The 7,562-nt window shown below is 42.0% G+C and overlaps 1 non-coding gene across 1 annotated transcript; it reads left to right on the forward strand.

Annotated features, from left to right (window-relative positions):
• Positions 1–664: 664 nt before the first annotated feature.
• LOC133813719 (small nucleolar RNA R71) lies at positions 665–771 on the forward strand. Its single transcript, XR_009884722.1, has one exon. It is a non-coding gene; the product is annotated as a small nucleolar RNA R71 (small nucleolar RNA).
• The last annotated feature ends 6,791 nt before the right edge of the window (positions 772–7,562 follow it).

Raw genomic sequence — 7,562 nt, forward strand, 5'->3', positions numbered from 1 at the left:
GGTTTGCTGAAATTGAAGAGTATTTGTAGCAAGTGCATTGATTAAATCCTTAGTAAAAGGTTTGGCACTTGGTGGTGGAACAACTTGCGGTGCTTGTGATGGTCTAGGTACAAAATTATTTTGAGACTGCTGTTGCATAGTGAAACCAGGTGGTCTCGCTGATGTTGGTTGTGGAGCAATTTGTTGTTGATTCCCATAACAAAGATTTGAGTGATCACGCCAGCCAGGATTATAAGTTTGTGAAAATGGTTCATAATACATGTGACGTAATTGACCAGGGAAATTTCCTACAGCGTTACCACCCTCAGTTTCTCCCTCAACTAGAGTAGGGCAAGTATCAGTAGCATGCCCCACAATTTGACAGATTCCACATGGCCTCACCTGTTGGCCTAAAGCTAGTTGTTGGACCACTGCAGTTAATTGAGCCAATTGTTGACCCAGCTGATTAGCATTAGAGGTGTTCACTTCATTAGCTGATTTGGGTGGTGGAATAGGATCTTGGTGAATGCCAAACTGTTGTGAGTTAGCAGCCATATGAGAAATCAAGCTCCTGGCTACAGTAGGAGTCTTATGAACTAGTGCACCCCCACTGGCTGCATCAATCATACTCCTATCCAGTGATTGTAATCCTTCATAACAGTATTGAATGAGGAGCTATTCACTTATCTGATGATGAGGGCAACTAGCACACAACCTCTTAAATCTCTCCCAATATTCATACAAAGACTCTCCTGTATACTGCCTTATACCACATATCTCTTTCCTGATGCTTCCAACTTTAGATGCTGGAAAGTATCGTTCTAGGAACATAGTATTCATACCATTCCAAGTTTCAACAGTACCAGGTGGAAGATAGTACAACCACTCTTTAGCTGCATCCTTTAGGGAGAAAGGAAAAGCTCACAGCTTAATTTGTTCTTCAGTCACTGTAGCAGGTTTCATACTAGAACAGACAATATGAAACTCCTTCAAATGTTTATTCGGATCCTCACCAGGCAGCCCATGGAAAGAAGGCAATACGTGGATGAGTCCCGACTTCAGCTCAAAGTTTACATCCAACGGTGGATACTGGATGCAAAGTGGTTGTTGGTCAAGATTTGGCGCTGCCAACTCTTTCAATGTCCTTTGCTGGGCCATTGTTCTATAGGATCGAACTGAATCGTCAGAATCAGATTCATTGTCAGACGGTAATGACACTTTAACAGGATTGACTTGTGGAGCAAGATGTTGAAAGAGAGGATTATCGGTGATAGTCCTTGAAGAACGAGAAGTTGACGATGACTCGAGATATTGTTGAAGCCTAGATAACTTTTCTTGAGTATCGTCTTCACCAAACATATACACCTGATAATTCCATAGTAAAAACTAATTAGTCACAAATAAATAAATTTGAATAATAAAGAGAATAACAATAGTCCCCAGCAATGGCGCCAAAAATTTGATGGCTGTCGTATACCACACAAATTTAACAATGATTTTTCTTTCAATACTTCCAATTATTTCAGTATAATAGCAAGCACAGGTCGAACCCACGAGGACTATCGTTCACTTTATTATTCAATAATTAACACTAAAACTTAAAAAGGGGATGTTGATTTTTAACTCAAAATTAAATAACATAAACTAGAAAGCAAATAAAGATTGATATTACGATATTAAGAAACAGTTAAAGGTTAATCTCCACCCTCAACAATCATTCCTAATCAATAATAATAAATATTATTCCAATTTCTCAATTAAACTATTAACCCCACAGATAACGCTGAAGCAGTCAATTATCCCAGTCTCTCTATTATAAGAAATCAAGGCGAAGCGCTCAATAATTAACTCTTTTATCTAAGCAATAAATCTATGAAGCATACAATCTATTTAACTTAGATAAAGCATTAAGTCCTATGGAAACAAGTTAATCTAGGCAATAAATTAATGAAGCATATAATTCATTTAACCTAGGTTCTATTTTTCATCACAATCAACAATTCTTTTGACATCACTATCAATTGCAATTTATCACATACACTTAGAATCCAAAAACTATTAGGTGAGTAGTAATTCTAAGATGACAATTGAATAATGTAAAACCTTAACTAGTTGGCCACCTAACAAGAAATCACAAAATTCATAACATTCAATTGGAAAAATAGAAACAATTTAATATGGAGAGAAATTAAAGAATGATATTCATTATCAACAATCAATAATTCATATCTTGGGTTTTGAATTAACCTTTAACCTAAAAAGAACCTACTCCATAATTTTAATCATAATCACAAACATAATTATAATTAAAATTAAAGAGATTAAGGGAAGAAAAGAAACTAGATTAATGAACAAAAGTAATGTAGTCTTGTAGTCTTCTCTTCAGCCCTTTCTCAGTCTTTTTCTCTCCTAAACCGTCATAAAAAATCCCTCTCAAATTAACCCTAATCATCCTTTATAGTCTCAATTAAATTCTAATTAAAAAGTAATAAAAAATCTGAAAATGACGTCACAAGCCGCGGCCTGGAAAATGCGAGCTGCAACCTATAACAAAATCCATGCACAAATTTGTCACTTAGGCAGCTGGCTGAAAATTATGAGCAGCGGCCTGGCACACTAGGCAGCGGCCTGTCTGGAAGAAAAAATTATGAAACTGCAATTCCATTTAAAGTGCCGCGGCCTGAGTTTTATGAGCCGCGACCTACCTCCAATTTCTTCAATTCTTGATCTTTGATAGCTTGCACGATGCCACCACTTCCACATTTCAATCCCGAAAGCTTTGAATACTCCTAAAACTTTATTTTAACTACACTTGCCATCAAAATGTCAGATTTATCGTCATAAAATGCAATGTAGAAAATATGTTATAGAATTGTGAAATTAAATTAAAACTATTAAAAAAAATGCTATCATAACACCATCCAAGCATAGAAAAAGTTAACAAATATTAATACAAAAATGACCTTATCAGTAGCGCTAGCCTTAGGGCGCTACAGCGCTAGGCTTGGGCGTGTGGGAGCCTGATGGCTCTTTTTGTAGCGCTGTAGTGCCCACTTTAGGGTGCTGTAGCGCTACCTTGTTCCCAAAAAAGGGTTTTTGGGTTATTTCTTAGGGTTTTTGCCCGAGGGCTTAGGGTTTGATTCCACCACCCCGTTTGGTGGAATTAGGGCTTCCTGAGGGCTCAGGATTGGTCCCGAGGCTAGGTTTTGGAATTGAGGTTTGGAGTTGGTTCTAACTTGTGACCGTGACTAGGTGTACGCAGTGCTAGATGTACATGGTATGTTGAATACTTGAATAACATGAATATTTGGATTGTTGAGTACATGTTTATACTGTATGAGTTATCTGGTTGCTTGCTTAATGATTATGCTCTGTTATTGTGTTTTCTTTCTGGGCCTTGGCTCACGGGTGCTGCGTGGTGCAAGTAAAGGCAAGGGAAAGTTGGACCAGTCCTGAGATGGAGAGCTTCGGGGCTGAATGTACATAGTCAGCTGATCGGCTGCCATGACCCAAGAGTGATACATGACGAGAAAAGCTTAATTGTCTGTTTTGCCTTAGAGTGGCTAATAACTATATTTTAATCCTAAAATTTTGTAGACTGTCTTTTACTTTGCTACTTTTGGGATCCCATGTAAAGAAAATGTTTGTTTATAAGAAATGAAGCTTTTTAGACCAAAATCTTTTAACCCTAGTTCAACTATAGTTTCAGTGACACGTTTCAAATTAAATGACTTGATTAGCAAGTCTTACACCTTTATAAACACATAGTGTAACATTCTTGGCTATCCAGGGCGTTACAACTTGGTATCAGAGCGTCCTAGGTTTAAGGGTTCCTGAAGACTGGCTGGACATGTGCATTCGCCGCGAAAGACAAGCTCGACTCAGGGTTTGGTAATTGTGCATACACGACTATATGTTTAAATGATCTGAATGAAATATGACTGTGGGTATCTGCTTGATTAATAGGGAGCATGAGATACTGATAGGGCCTGACCCTTGACTATTGCATGATGATATTGAGGCATGCTTATTAGCATTGCTATGCATGTGAATGGACATAAGGATGAATATTTGGATAAACTGTTATATTTTGATTGTTTGTGAATGTTTGAGTCCCAGTGGTGGATCATGAAAGGATTATTACCCTGTCATCATAGTCTGACTACCGAGTCGTTGATTGCAGATTGACTTGGATAATTATGCATCCAAGAAAATCTACGCGACTAGCTAGCATCAGGTCTGAGACTAGAGATGATGACCAGGGCCATACCCCTCTGCCAGTCCCTAAGAACTGGCAGCAACTTATGGCAGACATGCAAGCATGGCTAAAGAGCCAGGATGAACAGATTTGAATTTTGCGACAGCAGGCTCCATCAGGGAGTGCTGCCCCTATTGTGCCATCTGTAGTGGTACAAGTTGTACAACCGGTAGAGGTTAGGAACAGATGGTAGTTGTTGTATGAGCGGTTCAGGAAACAACAACCCACAATCTTTGAGGGAGGACCTGATCCACTGAAGGCTGAACAGTGGATGACCATGATTACTAACATCCTGGATTTTATGAGGGTAGAGGGACATGATAGAGTGGTCTATGCCACATATATGCTGAGAGAGGATGCCCGAATCTGGTGGGAAGTGGCATCACAGACCAGAGATGTTACTGCTTTGACTTGGGAAGGATTCAAGGACCTATTCAGTCAGAAGTACTACAATGTTACCATCAGGGCAGCGAAGGTAAATGAGTTCATGGGGCTGGTTCAGGGCAGCATGACAAATACAGAATATGCCCTAAAGTTTGACAGACTTGCGAAGTTCGCACCCGACCTTGTGCCTACTAATGCAGCTAGGCTGGACATATTTATTAGAGGGCTTAATGCTATGATAGCCCGAGATGTGAGAATTACAACAGTTCCTGGAGGGACAACTTATGCCCAGGCTGTAGAGAAGGCTCTTACCACTGAAGAGGTGGAGAATAAGATATGGAGAGAGAGTGCGGCGAGGCGGCAGGGCCGCAGGGCGATGCCTCCATATTCCGGTTCTGGTAGGGGCGGAGGCCCCAGTGATTTAAAGAGGAAGACCCCTGATGCTTCGACTGCTCTTGGTCCTGATAGGAGAGGTCGGGGTGCTCAGGGTGGCCGTTAGGGAGGCGGTGATTCATGGAGGACCTATCCAGAGTGCACGAGGTGCAGAAGACGCCATCCGGGCGAGTGTCGGGCTAAGGCATATTACGTGTGCAGGGTGGTGGGACACCTCAAGAAAGATTGCTTGACAGTGAAGAAGGGGGATGCGGGGAAGGTGGACAGCTTGACTCCAGCTCGAGTGTTCACCTTGACCCAGGCAGAGGCCGAGGCTAGTCCCTTGGTAGTGACAGGTCAGCTTTCTAGTGCTGGCTCTCCTTTTACTATATTGATTGACTCTGGTGCTACACATTCGTTTGTTTCTAGTAAGGTGATTGATAGACTGTGTAGACCTAGTGAGTATTGTACTTCAGGGTTTGGACTATTTTGCGTACAGGGGAACTGGTAGTTTCTAGGAGGTGGATTAGAGCACTGCCAGTGATAGTTGATGGTAGAGAGTTGTCAGTAGACTTGATTGAGTTGAGTATGGAGGACTTTGATATGATTTTAGGTATGGATTGCTTGGTTAGATATGGAGCTACTATTGACTGCAGGAAGTAGATGGTGACTTTTGAGCTTGAAGGCGAGGATCCCTTTGTCTTTGTGTGAGTGGTGCATAGACCCCGCATACCCAGAATTTCAGCGTTGAGAGCTAGGGACCTAATACAGGGAGGATGTATAGATTTCCTAGCTAGTGTGGTGGATACCACCATGGTTTCACCAACAGGACCGGAAGATACCAGAATGGTTTGTGAGTTCTTGGATGTGTTTCCTGAGGACTTGCCTGGGTTGTCGTCGCGTAGGGAGATTCAGTTTGTCATTGAGTTGGCGCTAGGGACAGAGCCAGTTTCGAGGGCACCGTATAGGATGGCACCGGCAGAACTAAAAGAATTGAAGATACAGTTGCAGGAGCTTCTGGATTTGGGGTTCATTAGGCCTAGTTAATCGCCATGGGGTGCTCCAGTTTTGTTTGTGAAGAAGAAGGACGGGAATTTGAGAATGTGTATAGACTAAAGGGAATTGAACAAGTTAACTATCAAGAATAAGTATCCCCTACCAAGGATTGACGACTTGTTCGATTAGCTGCAAGGTAAGACGGTGTTCTCGAAAATTGATCTTCGATCTGGTTATCACCAGATGAGGATCAAGGATGAGGACATACCGAAGATGGCCTTCCAAACGAGGTACATGCACTATGACTTTCTGGTCATTTCGTTTGGTTTGACCAACGCCCCAGCAGCCTTTATGGACCTAATGAACTGGGTGTTCAAGGACTTTCTGGATCAATTCGTTATTGTCTTCATCGACGACATCTTAGTGTACTCCAGTTCAGAGGCAGTGCATGAGATTCATCTTCGACAGATTCTATAGAGATTGAGGGAGCATTAGCTGTACACCAAGTTTAAGAAATGTGAATTTTGGTTACCAAAAGTGACATTCCTTGAACATATTGTGGGTGCAGATGGGATTAAGGTGGATCCATCTAAGGTGGAGGCAGTTAGGGGTTGGTCGAGGCCAAGGAACGCCTCGGAGGTGCGGAGTTTTCTTGGTCTAGCAGGCTACTACAGACGGTTTGTGGAAGGCTTCTCGAAGATAGCGACACCAATGACAGGATTGACACGGAAGCGACGACTTATTACTGCGCCTGTGTTGAGTCTTCCTTCGGGGGAAGGGAAGTTTGTTGTTTACTGCGATGCATCAAGGTTGGGTTTAGGCTGTGTGTTGATGCAGAATGAGAAGGTCATAGCTTATGCATCACGATAGCTAAAGGAGTATGAACAACGATATCCTACCCATGATTTGGAGCTAGCAGCGGTGGTATTCGCACTGAAGGTTTGGCGACATTATTTGTATGGGGAGAAGTGCGAGATATACACCGACCACAAGAGTCTGAAGTATTTCTTTACACAAAAGGACCTGAACATGAGACAAAGACGTTGGCTAGAATTGGTGAAATATTATGATTGTGATATTCTTTACCATCCAGGGAAAGCCAACGTAGTGGCGGATGCATTGAGCCGGAGAGGCCCAAGTCAGTTATATAGTTCCACCCAGATCTCAAGAGAGTTAGCTGATGAGATGGTCAGAGCGGGGATAGAATTGGTGGTCGGCCGGTTAGCCAATATTACTCTACAGTCGACCATACTAGAGTGGATTAAAGAAGGGAAATTGGTAGACGCTCAGTTACAGGAGGTTAGAGAGAATGTCTTAGCGGGAGTAGCTAAGGACTATTCTATTTTTGAGGTTGGTTTGCTTCGGTATCAGGGAAAAATTTGTGTTCTGAATGATGAGGGGATCAGACAAGAGATATTGGATGAGTCTCATACGACACCGTACTCACTTTATCTGGGTATCACGAAGATGTACCAAGATCTACAGACGTTATATTGGTGGCCCGGAATGAAGAGGAATGTGGTGGAGTACGTAGCCAGATGTTTAACCTGTCAGCAGGTGAAAGCTGAGCATT

This window comes from Humulus lupulus, chromosome 1, assembly GCF_963169125.1.
Source record: "Humulus lupulus chromosome 1, drHumLupu1.1, whole genome shotgun sequence".
In the NCBI taxonomy this organism is placed as follows: domain Eukaryota; kingdom Viridiplantae; phylum Streptophyta; class Magnoliopsida; order Rosales; family Cannabaceae; genus Humulus; species Humulus lupulus.